The 27,160-nt window shown below is 48.0% G+C and overlaps 1 protein-coding gene across 4 annotated transcripts in view; it reads right to left on the minus strand.

The window, feature by feature from the left end:
• RAI2 (retinoic acid induced 2) overlaps positions 1-27,160 on the minus strand; it is a 218,645-nt gene that overhangs the window by 36,303 nt on the left and 155,182 nt on the right. The window contains exon 1 of one of the 4 annotated variants that reach the window (XM_004269641.3): positions 23,950-24,170. The exons of 1 other annotated variant lie outside the window; for it this stretch is intronic. The gene's annotated coding sequence lies outside the window, so the exon portion shown is untranslated. Of the gene's footprint in view, positions 1-23,355; positions 23,754-23,949; positions 24,171-27,160 lie in introns of those variants that run through there. 2 more of the 4 variants (XM_004269642.2, XM_049704760.1) reach the window with 2 other exon arrangements.

A 27,160-nucleotide genomic window follows, 5' to 3' on the forward strand; every position in this document is an offset into this window, starting at 1 on the left:
GATACTGACCGGGAAAGGGCACAAGGGGACTTTAGGAGGTGCTGGAGGTGGATTCTGTTTTGATCTGAGGGGTGGCTACACAGGTAAACAGCCATCAGATTTGTGCACTCTGTGCACTTTATATGTTATATGTACCTCAGTGAAAAGGTAAAAGAGAACAGTAAGTACAAAGAAGAATAAAAGAAGACGGCTCTAGAGGACACTGTGTCCCTTTCTCTAACTCTGTCAGGTGATGCAATGACCAGCAGGAAGAGCAGGAACTAGTGCTTCCCTAGAGCTTGGCCTCCCAAGGGACAGAAAGGTCAAGAGGGTTCTCTTGGGGGAAGCTGGCACCTTTGCCACAGGAAACAGGGGAGACAGGAGGAAAAACTCAAAGTGAGAAGCGTGGAGTCTCCAGTAGGCCACACTAATGCCTCGGGGGACTTAATGGGCACCCCCTCAAACACACCCACACACAGCCCACTCACACACGACCACTGGGACACCCCACATAGCCCACACGGTCACACACACCCAGAGCACTGCACACATCACACATACACGTCACACTCACATACACAACACACCGCACAGACCCCCCCCAACACACAGCAGATGCTCACAGCACACGGGATTACACACACACACAGAGCAGATGCTCACAGCACACGGGATCACACACACACACACACACACACACACACACACACACACACACACACACACACACACACACACAGAGGGGAGGAGCCCTTCTCAGAGGTCCAGCTCTGAAGGCCCCAGCGCCGTCCGGGTAATCATCTTCCTCCTCCTGCTGCCGACCAAGGCCACTGTCATCATCATTATCATCATCACCATCGTTCCGGGAACATCCCTCACGGACAGGACGTCTCAGCGCATACACAGCTGTGCCCACAAAGACATCTGCCTGGAGCTGCCTGCTCGCCCCGAAAGCTGTCCAGGCACATCAGGTTTACGTCTGGTCCTGAGGAATGAGTGTCCTGTCACCTCCAGCTTCAGCCCCGGCAGGAACCTTGCGGCGATGTCTATACACCCTCCTCCTCCCTTTCTCCCTGGCCTACTGGCCACTGCCCCCTCCCCCAAAAGGAAGCCTTGCTTCACTTTTGTGCAGGGTAGTATCTTCCCTGGGGCCCAGATCAGCCCTGGCCTTGCAGACAATGCTGACCTCATTGCCAGAAGGTGGCAGGGAAAGCAGCCAATGCCCAGCAGGGGCCACCGCCTCTAGATGGGTAGATGGGATGCCAGGGCCTCCTCACTGTTAATCTCTGTCACAGGCTTGGAGCATACCTGCCACATTCTGAGATGCTAGAAACCCTTTCTTCCACTGTTCTTTGTTACCTTCACTTGAAGAACTAAACCCATCGAGTCCATTTCAGTATCTGTTGACCATCTGGACCTTCTGCAGAAATAGGTCTCCACGCACAGAAGGCAATGAGACGTGCCTGTCGGTGTACCCACAACTCCCCTCTTAGGATTCTACCCGAGAGATACGCACAAGCATGTTGGTCACAGCTCCTTTGTGTTATAAAGACTGAAACAACCTAAATGATAACCAAGAGGGAATTGGTTAACTATCGCAGATCGTTGCTGGTAATACAGAGTACTACCAGTCATTGCAAACTATGATACAGATTGGTATGTCCTGATATGGAAATAATGGCCAAGAAATTATTTAAGGGGAAAATAAGGGAAAAGGTCACGTGGCGGGAGAGAACCTGGATTTCCTTTTGTTAAATGTGTGTATACGTTCAGAACGTAAAGAATAAAACCAAGCTTGTACCAGTTTTCTCTGGTAAGATTAAAGAGGGTGTTCCTTTCTTTGTTTTAGATGTCTATAATATTTTCTTTTTTAAAATATGTTACTTTTTCCCATCCGAAATACAAGATGAGAGACTAAAACCTTTCTTCTAAGGGCCCATCGCTGGCTCCCCACCCATTCTTTTTAAAGTCTTGGGTTACAGATACTCAGAGGGAGCTGGACCTTGAAGCCAGGCACACCAGGATAAAATAGTGAGTCCAGCATTTTCCAGATGTGCACCCTGGGCGTGTGACTCCGCCTCGCTGAGCCTTCTTTTCCTCCATCATCAACAAGCCTCACTGAGAGCCTACTCAATGCCACCTTCTGTGCCAGCTCTGAGGACCATCGTTGTGGACAAAATCCTCACCCCCTTCCCACTTGGAGGTGTACCTATGGCTGTAAAATGAGGGTAACGTTGCAAGCCTGATGAAAGGATTATTATTAACGTAAACAATTCCTGGCAAATAAAAGGCCTTGGAACACTGCTGGCTATTCTTTTTTTTTTTAATATCCATAGAGTATGACTTAGTTAAGGTAGGATAAACTGCCTGACAAATCGCTCCACACTTGCAGTGGCTCACGAACGGAAGCTTATTTCTTGTTTATGGAACAGTCTAGGGTGAGGGCTCTGGCTCAAGCACTTCCATTTCACACAGTGATCCTCTCCAGGCAGAGGAGGCTCAGCTACCTTCCTTCCACGGTTACCCTGGGACTTTGCTCCATCCCAGACAGCCAGTGGATGAGAAAAGAGTATGGAGGAAAACTTGGAAAGCTTTGATGATTGGACTAGAGGTGCACACATCATTTTCCCTCACATCCTATTGGTCAGAACTTAGTCACATGGCCACACATAAACCTGCAAGGGAGGCTGGGAAATGTAGTCTAGTTGGGTGCCTGGGAAGATGAACAAAACACGTTTGGGGGACTAACCAGCAAGTGCTGTCACAGTGAATTAGAGGAAACACACCTCAGAGACTGTGTGTGTGTGTGTGTGTGTGTGTGTGTGTGTGTTTGTGTCCAGTCTGCAAAATTCCAATGCTCAGGAAGCCTTTGTTCTGGAAAGTTCCAAAGCTCTTTGCTGAACTTTTAGTTTTCCGGAAGAACTCTAAGGGGATATCTTTTTAAACGTCTCTTTTTTATTATCAAGATTGTTCTGCCACCATCTGAGATATCACTGAAAAACATCATCAGCCCCCAGCTCTGACTTTCACAAGATTTGAGATGCTGTCAAAAATAAATGCCAACTCATCAGATTCCGTGTGAAGGAGATGCCAACACACATAACTCAAACTAAAAGCTACAGACATGAGCTTTACCGTGCACACGGTATCATCTCTCCTCTTCGAAAGGAATTCCACGCCAGCCAGCGAATCCATGGACTTAATCATGGGAACTAAGAGGAACTAGAATTTTTTTTCCTTAAGCTGGCTCTCTGCAGAACCAGTAAGTATTGCGTCTGTCTGTCAGAAGCTTACGCTAGAGATCCAGAGGGCTAGAAACTTAATTGTATAGTTCGGTTTACTTTTGTCATCCAGGAGATTATAGAAAGCCCACAGGTGTGGTTGAGATATGGCAAGATGTGTACAACGTGATACTAGTCATTCATTCATTCATTCACTTAATAAATACATATTGAGTGATTCCTCAGTTACAGCACTGTGGGTCCTAGGTTGAGGATACCAGGATGGAAGGCCCACCCATCTACTGTCTAGTGAGGGAGTCAGCTAGGTAGACACACAATAACAACACACCAAGACACGTGCTGCAGGGGAAGCACAGATTCTCAGAAAGCCCACTTGATTCTTTGCCATTGACGATTTACTTGGCACAGAAGCAAAAGGTAACTCATCAGAAAGTCTCCTATGCTCATTAGATGAAATGACTGGAAATGCAAGGAGAAAGGCAGTGTTCTGGGGCGCATGGGCTCTTTATTTCTGCTGTCATTGGAAAAAGAAGTGGGAACAATCCGAGGAGCTAGAGATTTTGGAGCCTGGGTACCAAATATCACGCATACCTGTCACTGATTTTGTCAGGAAAGTATTATCACTGCCTATTTTACAGATGGCATCTCTGAGGCCCACAGAGATTAAGACTCTTGCCCCATTATGTAGCAATCTGCAGACCTGGGGATTTGGTCTGTTTGACTCCACAGGCTGGGCACTTTTCACTGCCACCCCTCACTGCCTCCCCACGTGGATGAACAGGGAAAGCAGACCCAACAGACAGCCATGGGACCCACGGCTTAAATGTACTGGTCGGGAGAGGCAGCAAAGGAAGGAGGGGAAAGAGGTCAGCCTCAGGAGTCAGTGCTCACCTCCTGGAAGTAATGTGAGGATAAACTCTCACCACTCATTCACTGATTTGATTCAACAAATTTATCAGGCGACAGCTGGCTAGGTGCCAGGCGCTGTTCTAGGTGCTGGGATACGGCAGTGAACAAGTGAGGTGGGAAGGGACAGTGGAAGAGCGGGGAGTAAAAAGGCCAAATTTTTTTGTCACACATGAGGGGTAATAAACAGATGGCTTTTCATTCTTAATATTGATAATTAGAGAAATGTATGTTAACAGAGTTTTGGGGTGGGGGTGGGAATCGATTTAAGCACAAGAACACTTTGAATTGCGGAATATATCTTCCAAACTCCTGGAGAAGATAAAGGACATACACACAGGAAAAAAAGACTCTTAAGGACAAGAACCAAAAACAATCATACTTATTCTTTTCTTGTCACCTTTCTATACTTGTAACTTTTCTAAAATAAGTATTATTACTTTTGTAATCATAGAGAAACACATTTACTAAAATGTTAAAGAAAAATAAACTTCACAAGAACCAGAACCTTCCTCTGCGAGCATCCAGGCAGTAACGGACAAGTCAGCCAGACAGGCTGATGCTTCACCGCTATAGTCACGCGGAATGATATCTTATTTCAACACACTGCCTGATTATTTCAGAATTCACTCGCAGGGGCAGCCACAGGAGGAAATACACGCTCAGCACTGAGATATTAGGGACTGAGTCCCGAAGCTTAATTTTTCATTAGGGCATTGTGCCATTTTTCTATTAAGACAGGTTCATCTTTTTTTTTTTTTTTTTTTGAGAAGTGCTGATGTGTAAAGCCTCATTTTCTTCCTCAGCACGCTGGCCTATGGATTTTATTTTTAATTGATTTCCAAGTGCTGCGTAGACTGGCAGAGAAACTGGGCTGGTGAGCTGTGTTGCCACAGTATTCGTGGTGCTGGAAAGGAAACTGCAGCTCTGTGAGAACAATGCCTTGGAAAATCTGCAAAACCCAGTCAAACACACCTAAGGTTTGTATGAAAGGGTAGGCATTACTCACGGTGCCTTTGACAGTGAGAACGGAGACCGAAAAGCCATCCAGCCCTTCAGCGATGAATGTGCCCGGATAAATCGGCCAGGTCTAATTTAGAAGCCAAGGAATAATTGTCTAATAATGTCTCAATACGGTAGATTCGATGCATTATCTTCCATGTTTTTTGAATAAAAGAAGAGTCCTACCGCCCCTCCCCCACCAATATCAAATATAGAAATGGAAATATCCTCGCTCGAACTAACAGGGTCTGTGAGGGACTTAGGATCTTAACATAAGATTCTGTTTCCTGCTAGAAATATTGTTTCAGAAAAAGTAGAAGCAATGATAGAAGGACCACAGGAAACATCTGTGTATACAAACAGGCCAGCTCACTAGGAATAAATATGCATTATGCATCACGAAGGTCTAAATATTTTTATTAACATAGTTTGTTAACCAAGAACTGAGAAATAACGTTCCCTAAGAGTCCCCCATCAAATGCTTTCTTCAATATTTCATTTTATTCTTAGGAGAGAAGTAACTCTGAAATCTTATCTTAGATTTTAGCAATGAGTTTTCTATTAAAAGTTATTTCTTTTCCATCTCAGGCTGAGCAAAGCTCTGGGCCAAGGGGGTTAGGGAATTTGTTTCATAAAACTGACAGCTTGGCGAGCATTCAATCACTCGGCACTACACAACCCAGGAGAACAAATAAGTCCTTTTCTGATGCCGCTCCAGAAACATTACGATGTATGTTCCATAGCTTTATTCCTGCATTCATCCTGTTTGCTTCCTGCAGCAACAAGAAAAGGAGGCAGAAAGCACATCGAAACCTACCAGGAAGCGAAATTAATCAATCACACTCTCATTTGGAAGTCGGAGAAAAATGAGCCTGTTGGGTAAGCTGTTTCAGTGGTGCCTGGCCTTCCTTTCCAGAAGGCCAACACGTTCGGGGAACTTTCGGCCATTTTGCTGTGCTGTCCCCAGTGCCTCCAGACACGTGTCACGGCAAGATCTGACAGAGGCTTTAAGGAGGCAGATAAGGCAAGCTCGGTGGCTGCCTCTGGCAGAGGTGGTGCCAAGGGCAGGCAACTGGCTTGCAGCCTGGTCATCGTTCTGGGCAGCAGAGACCAGTCTGCCCCAAGCCCTGCGCTATCAGGGCCCCAGCTCAGAAACTTCCTGTTTAACAGGCCTAACTCAGAGCAGCTAGAGAAAGGAAACTGTTACAGAATTTCTGCCCTCCTCCCTAAAAAAATTACGGGGAGTTTTGGTTTTTTTTTTGTTTTGGTTTTTTTTTGGTACTCATACACAAAGCTCTGATTGAAAAAGTCTCGTGTGAGACAAAACTCATCTGTGCTGTGGGAAGATGGTGGTTACTGTTGGTGAGGGGTAACGAAGACGGCACAGGGGGCTTTGGGGAGCTGGTGTGGTCCCCTGTCTCCACCAGGATGCTGGTGATGTGAGTGTGCTGTTTGTGAAAAGTCTTCAAGCAGTGCTCTTAATAATACATGCACTTTCCTGTATGTATGTTAGGAGTTCAGACGAAAATCGGAAAATAAAAATCTGTGATGGATAACTTTTAGGACTTCTCCCATCCACCTAAGTGGTTTTAGAAGTCAAACTTTGCTAATAAAAGAATAAACCCTATCCCCTCGCTGCTTAAAAATTCTGACCTATTTAAAGTGTATGTGAAATAGAAAACCTTTTTAAAATGCTGATACTATCATTTCAGCTTTTACCCACCAAGTCCTTTATGCTTGGGAAAGAATATACTGTAGGCAATTTTGCTACAACTAATATCCACTCCTCAGAAAGTGATCCAGAAGGGCACAGGGAAACGACAAAGCTCATTTTCACTCTCCGACTCATTTTAAGACAGGCTATTGTTGGAGGCTCCTTCCACAGACCCACGTCCCATTTGCGTCCGTTCTCGCTCCTTACTCTTTTATTTCCCCGCACAGGATTTCTCCTTATTCCTGCTGCTGCTGTCCACCACAAGAATGGACTCTGATACCTTTCCCTGGTATCACTGGTGTCCTCAGATGAGTGTCACCTCACCCTGCATTTCTCTCTGCATTTCTGAATGGAGTGGAAGGCTTGTGTCAGGCCAGGCCTTCAAAGGAAAGAGCTGTTTCGTTAGTTTCCTATTCCAAGCGCTCCTCTGTCCTACCATTTGGGACACTCAGTCGGCTTATTTACTGAGGTTTATTTTGGAAGAGAAATAGTTGGGATGGGGGTGGGGAAGGGAAGTTTTGAGGACAAAAAAATTGTCATTTGGTTTCAAAAGGGTTATGAATAATGGAGGGCTATGGTCGCTTTGCAAATGAAGATCTGAATGTTCTACTGCTACAAATGATTCTGCATTTTGCTGCTTTTAAAAACATAAAAAGGCCTTTCTAACTATATTGGACATAGGAACACATTATGTAAAGAAAGTGTTCTGCTCACCCAGGACCCAGTTTAACTCTTCCCACGTCTGGTTAAGGACTTGCAAGTCCAGGATGCCAGCAGGACCAGAGAATTTGTTCACTCACCTAACGTTCACTGGAAATGCCCGGCTGAATCCCCACATGGGCAGGATTTTAAGGAGCACGAGGCACAGGCTAGTTTCCAGGAAAGCAGAATGGAGCGCTCAGCCTCCTATTTTAAGAGAAGTGTTTTCATGCAGACCCAGAGAAGCTATCTGAAAGGGCTCGGGATATGTTCTTGCCTTTTCCATTCCCAAGCTCCCTTTCTGCTCTGTGGTGGCATCCCCATACCGAGTTCCCAGGCTGAACTGAGTCTCCACTGCTTTGGCCCTGATCAGCCTGGCTGTCCAGACTGCAACTCCTCCCCCGGCAGGTGGGGTGACCAACTTGTCCCAGTTTGCCCAGGACTGCCAGGTTTTAAAGCTGAAAGTCCCATGTCCCAGGAACCCCCTCAATCCCAGGCCAACCAGAACAGTTGGTCACCTTGGTGGCAGGCCACCAGCCAAACTCCTCTCTACCAGCTGGGCCCAGTCAAAGCCTGAACCAGCAGGATTACCCATGTCCCCCAGTGCTTACAAATTCTGACCTATTTAAAGCATATGAACTTGGAAAGTGTATTTAAAGCTGCTGACTGAAGGTGCTCCTTGCTGTTGACTGTGTCTGTCAGGTCTCCTTTCTTCCCCCATTTTCTGGTTCATTCACTCTTTTCATCATATTCCCTTCAGAACTGGGTGCTCATATGATTACGTGGGCCAGGGCCAAGGTTTTCTGACCACTCGCCTATATCTGGGCCGCCCCATCCCTGGCTACAAAGGGAGGGTGGGACCCAGGTACCCAAACTCCCCCCGCTCCTGGCCCATCAAGGGGCCTAAACGAGAGAAACCAGGCTGTTGTCACAATTTACTCTACCAGCCATTGCCAAGTCTCACAGAGTCAGCCTCCTAGATGCTTCTGGAATCCCGCCACTTGCTTCCCCATTCACAGCCACCATGCCGCTTCAGCCCAAGGTCAAGGCCATTGGTCTCCCTGGATTTCTGCAAAGGAGCCTTTTTGGTCTACCTTCCCTCCCGCCCCAGTTCATTCTCCACTAGGGAGAAAAACAAAACATGTAAAGTAAATAATGTCACTGGCTTCTGTGAAACTGCTTAGGATAAAGTCCAAGTTCTTTACCAAGGCTTACAAGACCCATTATGATCTGGACCCCGCCCACCTTTTCTGCTCGTCGTCCGTAACCTGCCCTTCTGTCGCCTCAGTTTCCTCATCTGCAAATGAAAACAGCTGTTTCTAAATATTACTGTGCAGTTTAAGTGAGAGCATGTAAATTAAATTCCTGTCCAGATGCTTCAGCTCCATCATGGGTTTGGAGAACTTGGAATCTCCACCCCACCCACAGAAGTGGAAAAAGGAATGGGGCACTTGGCACTGGCCATCCCAGAGAGGGGGGAAAGCAACAGATCTGAAGGAAGGGAAGAAGCAGTCCATACAGTCGGGGGATTAAGAGCTTTGTGTTCCAAGCGTCCGAGATGGAGCTGAGAGTGGATCCAGTTGAATAGAGGAAGGTGGGATGAGTGGTGGTGATTAAAAACAAGAGGGAAGTACTGAAAGCACAAGAATTTGACATTTCACCACCGATTAACGGGAACAGACCCCTGTAAATAAGAGAAATGAGGCTTTGAGTTCATGCCTTTGAAGACTTGCTTTTGGAAACGGACAAACGGGGAAAGTTGCCTAGCTGTAATTTTTTTTAATTAAACATATTATCAGCATCTAAGTACTACGGAGCATACTGCCAGGAGCCACGGAGGGTTGGGTTGTCCTAGATGGTGATTAAAATGAACTTTAGGAAGTGCTGCCTGGCTCAGGAGAATGAATGCTGGTTTGAGACCAAGCCACAGGAAAAAAAAAAAAAAAGACACATGATTCCTGCTCTCAAAACACAAAACAAAACAAAGAGGGGGAAACAGAGAAAGAAAAGAAAAAAAGCTCAGGTTCTGTGGGAGAAAATATGGATATGTGTACACTTAGGAAAAAAATGATTTTTTTATTCTACAAATATTCATAAGAACAGCCTAGCAGCTACTTCTTTACATGTGTATTTATTTTTAACAAGAACAACATTCTCAGCACCGATGAAAGCTAGATCAAGAATTAAGGTGGCCAGGGCTTCCCCGGTGGCACAGTGGTTAAGAATCCGCCTGCCAATGCATAGGACACGGGTTCGAGCCCTGGGCCGGGAAGATCCCACATGCTGCGGAGCAACTAAGCCCGTGCGCCACAACTACTGAGCCTGCGCTCTAGAGCCCGCGAGACACAGCTACTGAGCCTGCGCTCTAGAGCCCACGAGACACAACTACTGAGCCCACGCTCCACAACAAGAGAAGCCACCGCAGTGAGAAGGAGCCTGCGCACCACAACGAAGAGCAGCCCCAGCTCTCGGCAACTAGAGAAAGCCTGCGTGCATCAGTGAAGACCCAATGCAGCCAAATATAAATAAATAAATAAATTTATATTAAAAAAAAAAGAATCAAGGTGGCCAACACGACAGCACCCTTTCCAGGGACCTCTCTTGGCCCCCCTGGCCATTCCCACCACTTCACCTCCAATCCTGCCCCAGGGCATTTGTCCTTTGCCCTCCAAAATGGACAAAGACCTTAATTAGGGTGAAGATACAAGGATGGGGGACTCAGCTTTGTCACCTGTCTGCCTTACCTGCTTCACTTTTTTTTTTCTTTCCTGTTTAAGTTTTCTGCCACCGTTTAATTGCAGAGAACAGCAGCTCGGCCAGTAAATGGGCCTCTCCGACCAGGCCTGCCCTACGTGGTTAGGCAATTCCTAGAGATTATGCTTCTTCCTTCCCCCTGCCAGGCTTTCCAGCCCCTCCCAAGGAGCCCCTAGTTAAAATGAATGCACTCCAGAACAACTGACAAGGGAGTGACCCACGCTAACAGTGGTACAAGTAAAGTTGGGACTGACAGAGGGCCAGGTCCTCAGGACAGGAGCAGGAAGGCGGATTCTCCCAGCTGATGTGAGCCAGCAACCACTGCTCCTTGCGGGACCGGGAGGTAACAGCTAAGCCCCAGGCCACACCACTTTAAGAAGCAGGAATTAGTCCTTAAGCCCCGATAGATAATGTTCATCCAAAGATCCTAGCACCAGCAGCCCCGGAGCACCTGGGAACTTGTCAGAAATGCAAATTCTTGGGCCCCACTCCAGGCCTGCACGGGGAGCGGGTCCTAGGAATCTGTGTTTTAACAAGCCCTCCAGATGATTCTAATGCACGCTAAAGCTTGAGAACCACTGGTCTACGGGCCTCCAAGAAAGGGAGGAGCTGTGCCGGGCTGGGAGGGAGGAAGAGAGGCGCAAAGCGGCTGGGTGTTACAGGAGAGGTGCACATAAGCGAGAGCAGAGGGGCAGAATGGCACAGGGAAGCAAGCGCGCTCTAGAGCTGCGCTGTCCAGTATGGTAGCCACTAGCCACAAGTGGTAATTTACATTTAAAACAGAAAGACAAATATTGCATGATCTCACTTAAATGTAGAATATTTTGAAAAAAAACCACAAAACCACATTTATAGTAACATAGAGTAGAATGGTGGTTACCAGAGGCTGGGATGTGAGGGAAAAGGGGAGACTGAAAAAGAAAGAAAGAAAAAAGAAAATAGAAGGATGGTTGCCAGGGGTTGTTGGGAGGAGGGTGAATAGCGAGTTAGTGTTTAATGAGGACAGAGACTCAGGGTTCTGGAGATGGATGGTAGTTATTGCTGCACAACAGTATGGATGTAGTTAACACCACTGAACTGTACAGTTAAAAATGGTTAAAAAAAAGATTAAAAAGTCAGGCCTCAGCCACACCAGTCACATTTCTAGTGCTCAATAGCGACTTACGGCTAGTGGCTACCATATTGGACAGCGTAGGACATGTCCATCATCGCAGAAAGTTCTATTGAACCACACTGTAGAGAATCCCAGTTCCACCTCCTTTGAGCTGTGTGACCTTGTGTAAGTTACTAACCGTCTCTGAGCCCCCGATTCCTCCTTTATGAAATAAAGCTCATAACATCCACCTACCTCATATGGCCGCTATGGAGCTGGAACTAAAATAATAAATGTAAATCACCTGGTACAACTGTCCAGGCTATAGCAGGAGCTTGATAAATAATAGGTAATACTCTTGCTACTATGATTTTATAAGCAACCGTCAGAGACATTTTCTAATAGAATGGACAATCTGCATTGGCTAAGATGGACTCCTTTCATTACGTTTTGACTGCAAATTTCGAAGCTTGTGGGAGTGGCTCTGTTTTCAGCAGGACAAGCCAGCAGTGCCATCCTGAAGCAATACCCATTTGCTGGCAGGTCAAAAAATGGGGCATTCTAATCCAGAAGCAGCACTGAAGAAGACTTGTAGGAAGGCTACAATTCTTGAAGTCGGAGAGCCTCATTTTGTGTGGAGATTTTTCCTTTTTCCTTTTAAACCACTAATGTCACAATCCATGGGAAGGGGCCATTACATTAGACTCAAGGCTTCAGTGTTCTTCATCTAGAAAGATGCCCGAGAGATCTTGTAACCTTCTTGCAAACCTCCCCCCATAAAGAAAGCAAACAAAACACAGCCGAGATATCATCAAAAAGTCTACAAATAATAAAAGCTGGAGAGGGTGTGGAGAAAAGGGAACCCTCCTACACTGTTGGTGGGAATGTAAATTGATACAGCCACTATGGAGAACAGTATGGAGGTTCCTCAAAAAACTAAAAAGAGAATTACCATATGACTCAGTAATCCCATTCCTGGGCACATACTCAGACAAAACTATAATTTGAAAACATACATGCACCCCTGTGTTCAAAGCAGCACTACTGCCAATAGCCAGGACATGAAAACAGCCTAAATGTCCATCGACAGATGAACGGATAAAGATGTGTCATGCATACACACACACACACGCGCACACACGCACACACGCATGCACGCACATATATATATATATATATATATATATATATATATATAATGGAAAACTACTCAGCCATAAAAAAGAATGAAATAACGCCATTTGCAGCAACATGGATGGACCCAGAGATTATCATACTAAGTGAAGTCAGTCAGTCAGAGAAAGACAAATATCATATGATAGCACTTATATGTGGAATCTAAAAAAATGATACAAAGGAGCTTATTTGCAAAACAGAAATAGACTCCCAGACATAGGAAACAAACTTATGATTACCAAAGCGGAAAGGGGGAGGAGGGATAAATTGGGAGTTTGGGATGAACAGATACATACTACCGTATATAAAACAGATAAACAACAAGGCCGTACCATATAGCACAGGGAACTATATTCAATATCTTGTAATTATCTATAATGGAAAAGAATCTGAAAAAGAATATATATATACAACTGAATCACTTTGCTGTACACCTGAAACTAACACAACATTGTAAATCAACTATCCTTCAAGAAAACACACACACACACAAACACATACACACACACACAGAGCGAAGAGCAACTGTACAACCTGGAAACATCCTCTGTGCTGAAGAGCAGTCATGAGGGAGAGAATGGGCTGGGAAAATGGGAATAGTACTTCATATGGGGTTTTATTCTAATTAGGAAATAGGGAGTCACTGAATGTTCTTGAGCTAGAGTGACAAAGTTAGAGGGTTGCTTTAGCGAGAGGAAGAGCAGCTGGGGGAGCAAGACAGGAGTGGGGCAGAGTAGTAAGGAGACTGAGGATCCTGCCAGGTGAGCCATGCTGAGGCCTGTGCTCCCGACAGCAGTGGGCAGGGCTGAGGAGAGGAGGACGGTGGGTCGAGCCTATGTGAACTGGCAGCAGAGTTGACACGGGGAGCCAGGGATAAAGGGTCCAGGCTCCCGGCATTGAGGCTGCATGCTCAGATATCATGTCCAAGAGGCCAGTTTTCCCCTTCAAACTCCTTTGGAGGGACTTCCCTGGCAGTCCAGTGGTTAGGACTTTGCGCTTCCACTGCAGGGAGCCCGGGTTCGATCCCTGGTCATGGAACTAAAATCCTGCAAGCGGCGCAGTGTGGCCAAAAAAAAAAAAAAAATGAAAAACAACTCCTCTGGGGAAGCATTTCCATTCTTCACATGGACTCTGGACAAAGCCAGCTCTGTGGGTAATGGGTCAGAAGAGTCAGGTAAGGGACTGGCAGCAGGACCCTTGCTCAGGTTGGGTTCTCTGGCTTAGAAATCATAACAAAGCCTCCCTTTCCTGATCTACTCAGGCCTCCTGGGTGAATCCCAGACTTTCTAATGTTCTGGATGAGTAACATTAAAAAAAAAAGGAGGATCCAACATGAGTTGGACAACTTCCGACTTTGTCAAAAAAAGATGTTAAACTACAAATGTCATCATTCATAAAAGAGACTTTAACACTAAGAAAAGTGGGAAAGGCCATTTTAGAATAAAGGGAAGCTCTGTAAAATGGAAAAGGTTTAGCTTTAAAAAAGAGACTGAGTACATTTTCACTCTTCTTCCATTTAACTGTGCATGGGTAGAAATTTTGTCCCACATGGCGTGGTAGTCCTCAAGCCCGGTCTGTAGGGATCACGGGTTTATGTGACTTTCCAAAAACGGTTCCCCGTGCAGTTTGGGCTGTAAGAATCAGGCTTGATGACCCCAAACCCAACTGCCCAGCTCCTAAGAGCAGAAACAAGGCTTAAGGTTTCTGGCGTGGGTGTGTCTGACATGGAAAGGCGAGGCAGAATCAGCTTCTTCTAGCCTTCTTAAAATGCAAGTAAGCCACAAAGGATCCTAGAACAAATATTGATATTTTCACATTCAATAATTTCATATTTAGTCTAGCGGGTTAGTGATTTCTTTTTTTCACAAAAGGAAATTGCAGCCAGAGCTAATTGCTCAATCTGAAATGTATCTGGACATTGTTTAGATGTTGGAAAGGAAACGGTAACACTGCAGAGTTTTAGCAAAGAGGAGGGCATTATTTGAGAAAAAATGCAAATGTAAATTAATAGAAAATGCAGTCCTGAATGGTTTTCAAAGCTTCAATGTACACAGTGGAAATAGCGCCTCTATTTTGAGCTTTCCTTGACATTTTTCTTATTTTTAAATGCAAAAGGAAATTCATCGGCACAGGCTCAATCCATTCCCATCCATTGATTTGTTGGCCAATCAACGGCCACTGTAATCTGAAAAAAATAACACCAGTTTCTCTGAACCTTTCCAAGAGAGGCTGTGTTCAGCTAAGCTTAATAAAGAGAAAAACAGCAAGGACCATCTGGAAAACACTCTTCCGGAGTCGCGAAAGATAGTGGCAGCCTTTGCCCAACCTGCTATAAATAAGTGTCTCAGGAAAAAAAAAAAACACCCGATTTTCAAATCTGTTTCTACTTAATACAGCTGCAATAGAGTTTATTTAGCTTTTCCCTATAGCAGGAAGACTGTTTGCATTTTTATGACAAGGGTCTAAATGTTTTTCACAGCCATTTCCATTGCCATTATTTTGAGGAACAACATACCACTCAGACCTGTCTGTTGGCTTCTGCAGCACACAGTGGTGGCCCCAGTGGGCTCTGCACCACGAAACTGGCCTCCAAAGCCCAGATTTATGATCCTGCTTCCTCTCCCACTGTTGCAGCCATCACCCAAATCCTACCCTGCAAGGGCTGGGCAATTCAGAATGACCAAGAGTCACGTGCTGCATTATCAATTATTTATCTGCCTGGACCCAGCACTCGGTGGATGTCTGCCAGCTCATTGCCTCTTCCTTCACGCTGACAAGGAAGAGTCAAACTACTCTTCAAGGGAGGCTAGAACTCACCACTGAGGGTCTAGCTGCTGGCTTGGCCAACCCCTCCATGCTCACCTTTCCATCTTTCCTCACTGGCTACGCCTGCAAAGGAATCCCTCTACAATCGACACTTGGAACTCCTTCGGACACTCTTTAGAAAAGGTCGGCCTGCCTTGGATGGCTGCAAAATGAAGTGGCCCCCAGTGATGTCTGCACTGAGCACCTGGCCGTACCCTTGAGCACCCGCAAACACCCATCCCCCTCCAAAGACTGTCAGGGCAGGCTTGGTCCTGGGACACTGTCCTGTGGAACGAGCAATCCACCTCCCTGTTCTCTCTCTGTCCCCCAAGCGCCCATCCCATTTCCACGGATGGGCAGGGAATGGTTCAACCCCATGACACCTTCCCCGTGAAGGCATGACCACCCCCGTTCTAGCCTTTCCAGGGACCACCAGTAAGAAGATGGCCGAGGGCTCATCCAGCGGCAGCATTCCATCTGTTACTGTTGACTGCAGGCATTACCAGGACCGAGCTGGCTGAAGGAGCCCTGCTGCCGTTCTCTTTCCCAAGCAGAACTGCTGCAGGGAAATAAATGTGTGTAAGAGGGGGGAAAACCGGAAGGGGTGGTGAGGCCCACCTGAATTTGAACGTCCAATAATTTTGAAAAATTCTCCATCTCCTCACCATTGACTTTCTCTCTCAACAGTGCTGGAAAACACAGAAATGAGTGGTGGGTAAAGCGCTGCTACGATCTGAAATGAGTCTATTACAGTGTTATGAGCAGAGCTCTCCCAAGTACACTAAAGGGCTAAATTAATTGGCTCAGGCTTAAGATGCTACAGGAGAAATGACAGTGGGGGGAAGGGGTGGGGTAGAGGAAGATGCCTGGTGGCTTTGAAGGCATGCCTGGAATCAGGTGCATATGCAAAAGAAATTGGGGAGAAATAAACCTGTTCTCTTCATGAAGAAACAGAGAAGCTGTTAGTTGTTACAATGTGCCCCCCCATTACCTATGACTTATTTGATCACCTGACTTAAAAAGAAATCTCTGGGGCTTCCCCGGTGACGCAGTGGTTGAGAGTCCGCCTGTCGATGCAGGGGATGCGGGTTCGTGCCCCGGTCCGGGAAGATCCCACATGCCGCGGAGTGGCTGGGCCCGTGAGCCGTGGCCGCTGAGCCTGCGCATCTGGAGCCTGTGCTCCGCAACGGGAGAGGCCACAACAGTGAGAGGCCCGCGTACCGCAAAAAAAAAAAAAAAAAAATCTCTGTATAATCTCTTATACAATCTCATAGACCCTTCCACCCACTTTAAAATTAAATCAGGCACATGACCCACTTCCAACTGTTAATTAATCACCCCCATGAATCGTACATGTAATTCAGAGGGGGAAATTGTGTCTTTTATTATTTCAAACTGAAAATTTCCCAAAGCCACAAATTACCTATTAAATCTTGGTCTAGACCAGTGGTTCTCAACCGGGGTCCATTTTGCCCCAGAGGGGACATTTGGCAAGATCTGGAGACATTTTTGGCTGCCACAACTGGGGTGGGGAGGGGGGCAACACTTCTGGCATCTGGTGGGTGGAGGCCAGGGATACTGCTAAACAGCCTACAGGGCACACGGCAGCCCCGCAGCAGAGTGACCTGGCCTAAAATGTCAACAGGGCCAAGGTGGAGAAACCATGCTCTAGATAAAGGCAAATACGCTTGGCCTTCGATATTTGTATCTTTGGCAGTCATCAAAGGAGGAAAATCCCATTTTCCTTGAAATCTAAGGTTGGCTTACATATATGTTTACTAAGGACATATTTACTCCTTTCCAAATAAATGAAACAGGTTCTCAATCTTAATCTGGGAACATTAAAGAAATACTGTGATGACGGTGGAGCTAGGCAGGGTGCATTTTAAATGCATATTTCATCAGTCTAAATGGATGGAAATTAATATCTCATAAAATAAAATGATTATCTAGTTACATTCCATACAAAACCAAAATCAATACACTGCATCTTACTTAACCTGCAATTAGTGTTTTAAAGAACTAAACCAAGGAAATGCCATTCTTTCCCATTTCTTGCTAGCTGGGTACACATTTCTGAGCATGAGGCATTAAAAAGCAAACAAGCAGACAAAGCCCCCCTTTTTTTTAAGCAGATTTTTCCAGAGCATAAAAAGCTTTCTGAATCATTCTATTTTATTTACTATAGATTCAATCATTCTTTAGTGAACAAAACATGCAGCCCATTCTGTTGGTTATGCCTGCACGGCTTTCCAAATACCCTCAAAACTGGGATGATGAATCACACACTTTGTGGCCCCACTGTGTGTGTGTGTGTGTGTGTGTGTGCGTGTGCGCGTGTGTGTGTGTGTGCGCGCGCGTGTGTGTGTGTGTGTGTGTGTGAGGTGGGTGTGGGAGTCCTTCAGTCAATTGTTTCCATAAAGTCTTAACAGCAGGTGCTGAGATTCTCTAAAATTCCTTTCGTTCTAGAACATTCTGTGTGGCTGTGTGGTGTCCCCAGCATGAGGATGGGCTTCGGGCAGGAAAAAAAGCGTGTTCCTAGAGTTGGCCTAGAGCTTCCAGGCTAAAACCGTGGAGGGAAGAATGGCTGACAGCTATAGCATTTCGACCCTTCCAGGCCACCGTTCCTTTCCGTGAATTATAAGGCCAAAGTAGGCAAACACACAAAGGCAAAAATAACAGCAATGACAAAAACGCCAAAGCATACCCAGCCTTGGCTGCCAGTGAGGCCCAATTCCGCTGCTGAGAAAGAACAGTTGCTACAGTGCAGCTGGAGGAGCTTTTCCAGGGAACTGGTAATACCCTGGCTGTTAATGAATTATTTTTCGCCAGAATGTCGGATTCTTCCTGTGCTCCAGTAAACAGTCTGCTTCTGCCATGGGAAACAAAACCAGCTCCTTCCGAGGAGCTCCAGGAGGTCAGCCAAGGGTCCCCTGTGGGGGCAGCCCCCTCAGGAGCCAGAGCCACAGGCGCCTGACCTATAAATCACCGAAGCCCCAAGTTCATTATTCCAGCTCTTTCTGTTTCCTCAGGCCATGCCCAGGGCCCAGGGTAGGGCCCAGGAAGACCGCAGTGCCTGCTGTGAGCCTTCCCCCACCCTCCTGAGCTGCCCCTTGCTCAGGGCTCCTCATCGGTGGTACCACATGTGTGTAAAACTGGCCTTCCTGGTGTTCATCCTGTCTCTCTCGCAGAAACTGCATTTATTCCCTTGCTCTTGTTTTCATCAAGCTGTCAGGAAATGACTATGTGCGTCCCCCTCTTTTCCTTTCTCTTCTTTAAGACTGGCCCCAGACCCAAATAACCCTCTCTCAGCACAAGGCTGCCTACTGGGGACACTGTTCTCCAAACACACACCCCCGGGAAGGATATTATTAGAGCAGGTGTCAAGGAAATCAGTCGCTCAGGAGGGAGACAGCTCTCCAGTGGGCAAGGACACTGGCCTGGGGTGGAGGAAAGGACGGCCAGCCCTGCCCACCCCAGCCCTGTCTTGCTCTCTCATCTCCATTCAGTTTCAGGAGCCCACATTCCTCACGGAAGGTGACGGAGCAAACACGCAAAATGGCACCTTAGCTACTGATACTCAAAGTTGCCCGATGCCAGACTGTTGTGGCTCTTGAGTCAGTCCCATGCCTCCCACCTGCCATGGGGATGGAGGGCGTTTATGCCCCCCAAAACTTCTGGAGGTGCTATGAGGCTGAAGACACAGGCTGGTAGAGCAGAGCTGCCTAATAGAAATACGTATGTAATTTTAAAGTTTCTAGTGGGCCCGTTAAAAAGATTAAAAGGAACAGGTGACATTAATTTTAACGCTAGCTTATTTAACAAATATATTCAAAATATTATCATTTTAACATGTCATCAATATACAAATTATTAATGAGCTATTTTGCATTCCTTCTTTGTACTAAGTCTTGGAAATCCTGTGCGTATGTTATCGTCATAGCATACCCTGCTTTGGACTAGCCACCTTTCCACCTGCTGAAAAGCCACATGAGACTAGTGGCCACTATACGGGATGGTGCAGGTATAGTATATTTCCGTCATCATAGAAAGTTCTATTAGACAGTGCTGGGCTGAAAGACCAAAAAAGCTGTGGAAAGAACAGTGACGTGTGAGAGCAGGATGGGCGATAAGAATTACAGCAGAAATGGGAACTGCAAGGATTGGGATGTTCTAGGAGCCCAGCCCTACCTCTAAGCGGAGATTAAAATGGGCTCTTACGAAAGGCCCAGGGCCCATGCCGACATGGTGCGGGGCTGCGGGCTGCCCAAGGCCGGCGAGTACAATCATTACTTAAGGCATCTGCTGCTTGAGCAGCCTGTATCTTAGCTCTTCGGATCTCTTTAAGGCAGGGGCTGGGACAGAAGATCACCAAAGTCACGTATGTTCTTTCAATAACAATTCTGGGTTTGCAATCTAATTTGGTGAAGCAGATACAGAAACATGATCCAATTACGTGCGCCTGCGTCTGCGCGTGCATGTGTGTTCCTATGAGTGTTCTTGGCTGGAGAGAGAAGGAGGGTCATGTGCGAAATCCAGAAGTACTAACGTGGCCGCCCAAATCACCTCCTCAGCAGCTGCCGTCAGAACACAGCAGAGCGGCGGCCTTGAAAGGCTCATCAGAAATCGCGAGCCACAAAGGAGACGCCTTGAGTCTGGTAAAAATGAGATGATGGGCATCCGGGCAGACGGTCAGGTGGGAGGGAGAAGCGGCAATCAGAGGCATTCTCCAGAGACAAGCGCTGCCAACTCTGCAGCAAGGATGTCACCCTGATCCCCAAATCAAGCTTAATTCAGGGTCCCACGCAGGCTTTTGTGCACGGGAGAGTGCAATTAGCCATCTTTCCCCTTCCTCAAGAGCCTCATTCTCTGAGGTCCCCCTCACATTCTGATCATGGAGGCAGCAGAGTCAGAAACACCTCATATGTGGATTCAAATCCTGGCTCTCCCAGTGGCCCCAGAATTTCTAGGGGGTTAAAGGCCACCATCTGGTTGGAAGGGGGCTAAAAGACTTGCTTTGATGGTGCAGTTGCGGAGCAAGAACCCACCTTATCTTTATTTAGAGTTTATTTATTTGAGACGGTTAAGAGTCAGAAATACCTTACCTACCCTCTGGGCCCACCATAGACCTCAGGCTAATTACTTAATCTGTCTCATCCTCAGTTTCCTCGTGTATAAGGTGGGAATGCTAACGCTCATCTCACATGGGCTCCTCAGCTTGGAACTACCCAGGGCTAGAACTGCAGCATGACACCAGGCGCTCCGAGACCCCAACCAAACACAAACCTCTGGATTTCTCCTTGCTGGTCTCCCTTGATAATAACTTACAGCTCCCTCCCACCACCATTCACTCCATCAGTTCCATCATTTAGTCACTCAACTCTCATTCATTAAGCAACGGTTGGGTGTTGGGAATTCCAAGACGAAAAGGCACAGTCTTTCCATCTGAAATAGTTAAGGGCTATTTGGGGTCTATCTACTTGGCACATAAGCATGTACCCTGGGTGGCTGGGCTGCCTCACTGGTGCCCCCCTCCCCCAGTTAGGTACTATATTTGGTAGGGGCTGAGGACTCCGGTCTCCGGGAGAAATAAATAAGAGACTTGGGGGAAGGGTAGAGGAACATGTTGCCCCTTTAAGTCATAACCACCGAAGTCTGGAATCAGACACTCAACTGGAAATTTCTCTGAGCCTCAGATTCCTTATCTGTAAAATAATGCCTCTGTTACATCATGGTTTCCCACATGTAAAGTGTCTGGCAGACAGAGGGCAACAACAAATGTTAATTTCCTTCTTGACTTATTTCCCTCCACTACCCTCCTTCCCTGAATCTAAGGTTACAGGAGGAGCCAGAGAATAGACACTTGCTATTTTCTTCCTGTACATTCAGAGCACACTGTGTGTGGATGTCTGCACACACAGAATACCTCCACTCTGGGTCAGATGGTTCTGGGGAGACCAGTCCTATCTAGTTTTCAGGTCATTATAGCTAGGGCTATATTGGTCTTCTGGTGCTATAGCGCTTCCAGCAACACCTCGTCACACACCTTCCAGCCTTTTGCTTTCTTTCTTTTCTTATTTTTTTTCCATTTCAGGGGTCCTGTCTTGGTGGCTCTGTTTTCTGGCTACGAGACTTTTCATTTATTTTACAGTTCTTGACCAAAATGCCCATCAACCAAGTTCTCATATTGGCAATTGGCATCACCTGGAAAGCTGTTTTCTCATTTGTTCCTGAGACGGGCAGATTTTCCTGGGCCAAAACTCACCTGTGGAGGTCTGGGGCTTCTTTGCATGATAAAGGACCTCTCTGGCTGGCTGAATGGTACCATGGGCTGGTGCCAAAGCAGCCAGTACCCCAAGATCCAGTCTGACTTGGCTCGTGGTGCCCGGCCACCTTGTGGACGTTCCCAGTGGGCATCTGTCAGAATGAGGCGGAAGCGCCCATTCACGGGATATTGTGTGTGGGGTGGGGGGTAGGTGGCTTCTCTGGGCTTCCAAGGGGCAGAGAAATCGGGATGCCACCGGGCTTATAGCCTTCCAGCCACCCCGCCTTCAGAAAGTAGCACAGCTCCCTGTGTTCCCCTTTGAGAAGAAAACACCGAGGACAAAACAGTGGGTAGGGACATGATGCTGCTCGGGTGAGCAGCTCCCATTCACTAGGCGCCCCACTGCCCTCCTCCCATGCTGCCACCCCTCTACTGGAACAAAGGCATATCACAACACATTTTCAAAGTTATCAAAAGTCTCTTGGTCAATCAACAAACGATTCTGATGACGCAAAAGGAGGAAGAGAGACGTCTAGAAAACGGTGGGAGATTCCTTGGGAAAAGCACACAAAACCTTGCCCGATGCACGCAAGGCTAAGAATTGTTTTCTCCCTGCTGGCTGCTTTTCTCTCTGTTCTAAAGAGCAGCTTCCAAGAATCAGCTAAATAAAGGGCTCGCACTAGAGGATGAGAGATAATGCTAAACCAACAAAAACAAAGACCCAAATGAAACAGAGCCAGCCTGAGAATCCGCGGTTATCAAAACTTTGTTTGGCCGTATCTATTTATCATCGCTGCACACCCGGGCTCTGCGGAATATCATTCTGTTGATGTCACTTATCCTCAGCAAAATATTTACACATCCTTAAAAACGCCAGATGAGGGGGGCCGCCCCCGCACTGCCGCGAGCGGCCCCTCAAGCCCCGTCGCCGAGTTCTGGGTAGACCGTGAGGTGGCTAACGACGGTGGGTGGCTCCAGCGGGCACAGGTAAAAGCTGCTGACAGTTCCGGCAACGCGGCCACGCAGGCGCTGCGCCCTGCCCTGCCCACCTCTCCCCTACCTGACTCTGTAAGAAGCAGCCACATCCCCGATACGGTGTCAGCGTCTCCTCCTCCTCCCCCTGCCTTTCTCATTGATTAAGTTCTCAAACCATTGTTAAAGCCGGGTTGCTTTTCCCTGGAAAACTGGGCTGAATTCATTAAGCTTCCCCCATCACAAAAGGAATATTCATAAAAGTTTGGCAGGCAGAGAGGGAAGCTGACTGCGTGCCCTGGGGTGGGTGACAATTCGCTCCTCCACAGCCACCTTCTTCTTCCGTGCCCCATCCCTCTCTGCATCCATCCGTCGTGCCCCAAACCCACTCCAGGGACTTCTGACAGGGAAAAACAAAGCAGCAGCTGTTTGGCAACATTTCTACCCCCTCGCCGGCAACTGTGGTGGGATGCCATTTCCCCACCCAGGCGGAGCTTATCCTGAACAATAGTCGGGCTTTAAACGGCAAACAAGCAAACACACAGAGCATAACCCCAACCCCGAAAAAGCCAACGCGGAGGAAGGCAAGAACTCCCTCCGCAGCAAAAGGCACCGCTGAAACGCACGCAAAAATGCAGCGAGAAGGCTGCTCGGTGCCTAACATGGCAGAAAGCCCGAGCTGGTGCGGCCACCCCGGGTCTGGGCATTGGGGGGCACGAAGGCTCGCGGGGCGCCGACGCACACTCACCCAGCTCCGGAAGGATGCGGGGCTGGCCGAGCGTCACAAAGACGAGCCCAGTGAGATCTGGCAAAACCCAACTTTCCACCCTGCTCGCCAGGGCCGCCAGATACGTCAACAGAATCCATCTTTCGAAGGGCCTGGAAGGCGCCGGGTTTTCCGGGCCAGGGCAGAGCGGCAGAGCCGAAGGCGGCCCGGGTGCGATGCCCGGGCGCGGAGTCCGCCGCGCGCCGCCCTCTGCGCCCGGTGCCAGCGCCGGTGGCGGCCCGAAACCCACTTCGGGGCCCCCGCCCCGCCGCCCGGCGCCGCCTCCCCGGCCGGCCCCAGCCCCGCCGGCCAGTGCGCGGCGCCGGGAGCAGGAGCGGGGCCCGGGGACGCCGCGCGGGTGGCGGCCTCGGCTCGCGTCCCCGCCCCCGCCCGGCCCTCCCCGCTGGCCCCGGCCTCCGGGCGCCGTCCTGCCTCCGGGAGCAGGCCCCTCCCCGGGCGCCGGGCCCCGCCAGGCGCGCCCAGCCCGGCGCGCCCCCTGCGTCCCGGTGGCAGGTCCGCGCGGGGAGGGCACGGGGGGGGGTACCCCGGCCCGCACGGGGGCGTCGCGGCCGCTACCTTGCAATCGCGGCCGCCGCCTCCAGGAAGCCAAGGGGTGGTCGCGGGTACGGGAACTCTCCGGTCTGGCCTCGCCGCCGGCCGCCTGAAGGGGGTGCGCAGCGGTGGGAGCTGCCGTCGCCGCTGTCACCGAGCTGCTGTCGCCGCCGCTGCTGCCGGTCGTGCGTGAGCGTGTGTGCGCCTGTGTCCAGACGAGTGTGTCTGCGTGCGGCGCCCGGCCTTTACTATATACACCGAGGGGTGGGAGGAGGCGGGGAAGGGGAGGGCTTGGGGGAGGTGGCGGAGGAGGGGGAGCAGGAGGGGGGCGAAAGGGTACCCGAGGAGGCGGCGGCGGAGGAGGGACAGGTGATCTCGCCCACGGGGAGGGCGTGGCTGTCGGAGGCGCGGGGTGGCGGGTGGAAGGGGTGCCGGGGCGCGGGGGGCGGGGCCGACGCCGGGGAGAGCCGGCGGAGCGGGGACCCTGCTGCCTCCCGGCGGGCTGGGGACCATTTCAGACCCCAGGATGCAGAGGAGAGAGAACATAGCCCAGGAGGGAGGAAGTGGCTGGTGGATGGAGGCCGGAGAGGTGGTGAGGGCCCAGCGACCACCTCCTAAAATGCCAATTGTGATACAGGTCGGAGATCCTTCTCACAAGGGGTCAGATTATTAAAGACAAAATTAGCCTACAGACATAATCTCATTTCCGCATACTTGCCTTTAAGGTGATTCATCTGTTAATGTTAACATTTATTAAGCACCTAGTGTTTGCCAGACACTGGGCTAAGAACTGGCGTTACAGAGATGATGACTATGTGGTCGCTAACCAGTAAATAAATCATAGGTGTCAGTAGCAGTATTGATCATTTTAAAACAAAGTAAAAAACCTAAATCCTATAAATGTTTTAAGAGGGCAAAGGAAGCAACTCCACTGGTTTAATTAATCCCGAAAGGTGAAAAGATTTTTTTTCTGGTAATCAAAACAGGATGCAGACATTTGAGAGAGAAGGGCAGAGAAGAAATTACTTGAATCAGAGCTGAGAGCAGTCTGAATCTAGCTGTCCTTTGCGTGTTCAAACCTCCTTGAGTTTCAACACTCACATGAGTAGTGGCTATGACTTCCCTCTTGTAGAATCTGGGGTGGCCAGAGGGTACAGTACATAGAGAGCAGTCTGGCAAGTTCATGATTAGTATGGGCACCTGAACTTGTGTTTGAAAGGTTCTACTCTAACCCTGTCGTGTTGCAAGCATAATGTGGTAGAAACCAGGACCACGTTATACCTTTCGTGGGCCCTTTGCCTTTGTGGACTCTTTCCTCCATAGAAAAAATAGTAAAAACTACATTTTACGACTGCATTGGTGTGAAGACGAATGAATTAATATTATATATTAAAACAACTTCTTCGACCTCAAAGATCACATTTTCTTCTGATTTTAAAAGAAATGAAAACATTTCCCTGAGGCCCTGAAAAGTATTTTGGGCCTCAGGCACCGTGCCTACTGGTCCTAAGGGAGAAGTCAGCCCTGGTGGTACCATTCCTTGATACTGAATTTCCTCTTTTGAAAAAAAAAGAGTTCAACTAAGGAGTACCCAATCGACTTAAGGGCAGAAAGACACACAATGCAAGTTTAAGAACTGATAGAAATGAATATCAACAAAAAGTACCAGTTCCTACTTGTTTCAGTCAGCCTCTGGGAGTTTTAAGTCAGCTCCAAGTCATTAATGATACCTGTGGAAATATTTGTCTGTGAATTCGTCTTCAACCATTTCAGAAACCAAAGACTTCCTCTATAGATCTCAGAACTGAGTCTTTGGGTCAGGTACGTGAGGTCTCGGTTGCCAGGACCGAGCCTGAATACAACTAAAGACACAGCCGGGCAATTATAATCGGGCAAGTTCATGGCTGAAAGATCCATAAAGGTTTTGTGTGTGTTGAGGGGGTATGTGTGTATAAGGTAGGGACTGATATCCTGGAAGGCAATTACTAGCCTATTTCTTTTGTTGGCCTCATCACAGCCCTGGGTTAATGTTTGATCCTCACTGGCAGTTGTGATTCATATTTGCTGCCCTTTGAGGTGCTTGTGTTTTCAGGAAGGACTATATTGATTCAGATTAATGCATAATAAACAGGCATCGTGGCCCCCATTTCCAGAGAAATGTGCAGTGGCACCCCTCTGTATTTTCACTGTGGCTGCCCTTGCAGAGAGAAGGGGAAAAGAGGAGTCCATAAAGGAGGGTCTGGATTGCGGGGAGGAGATGTTTGGGGACAGAAATAGGACATTAATATGGAAGAACTGCATTCATACAGAAAATGGAGGGAGGAAAGGACATGCCCAAACAGCAGGAAAGAAGCAAAAAAATCTTTCAGGGTTGATCAGGGTGATTTTTGAGATCTATAATTCAAATATTTGGTGATTTTAAATAAGGACTCAGGAACGTTCCCATTTCAGATCTGATTCTTGATCTATATCCTGCGTCTCTAATACAGCATCTATTAATAATCTAGTTTTCACATACTTGCCAGACGAGCGATTCATTCATGTGTCCAATAGACATCTATGAAGCATCTGCTCTATGCCAGTCACTGAGCTAAGGACTGCGGTGAGAGAGATGGTCAACATACGTTGCTGAGCTCAAGGAGCTCACAGGCCAGTAAATAAACTATTAACAATACAGTGCGACACTATATGTACATGAGGAGTTGTAAAACGGGCTAGGCGAACCCCGAACGAGTGGGCCCATCACTGTGTGGGAGTGGCATGGAGCAGGGCAGTCAGAAAAGATGGCATAGAGATGGTGACAAGAGCAGAGCAGTGAGAGATGAATGGGAGTTTTTCAAAGTAAGAAAAAGTCATTACAAGTGAACAGCAGGCGCCAAAGCTCGGATGCAAAGCACGTTCTGGAGGCTGCAAATACTCTGTGAGCCTGGAGCAGGGGCTGTGAGGAACAGCAGCAAAGAGGGGTGGAGGAAGCTAGGGGTCAGTTGAGGTCCCTGGTCTGTCCTGTAAAGGAGCTTTTTCTTGTAGTCAGTGGGGAGCCATTGAAGGACTTTAAGCAAGGGAGTGACCAGGAAAGATGTGGGTTGAGGAATGATCACTCTGGTGTTGAGTGTGAAGGGCTGAATGGAGGGGGTGAGACTGGCAGCAGGGAGACCAGGTGACAGAGACTGTAGCAATGATTGGAGTTTGAGTCAAAGCAGTGCCAGCAGAGATGAAGGATCGGAACTTGAGTCAA

The sequence above is a fragment of the Orcinus orca genome, chromosome X (genome assembly GCF_937001465.1).
Source record: "Orcinus orca chromosome X, mOrcOrc1.1, whole genome shotgun sequence".
NCBI lineage: Eukaryota > Metazoa > Chordata > Mammalia > Artiodactyla > Delphinidae > Orcinus > Orcinus orca.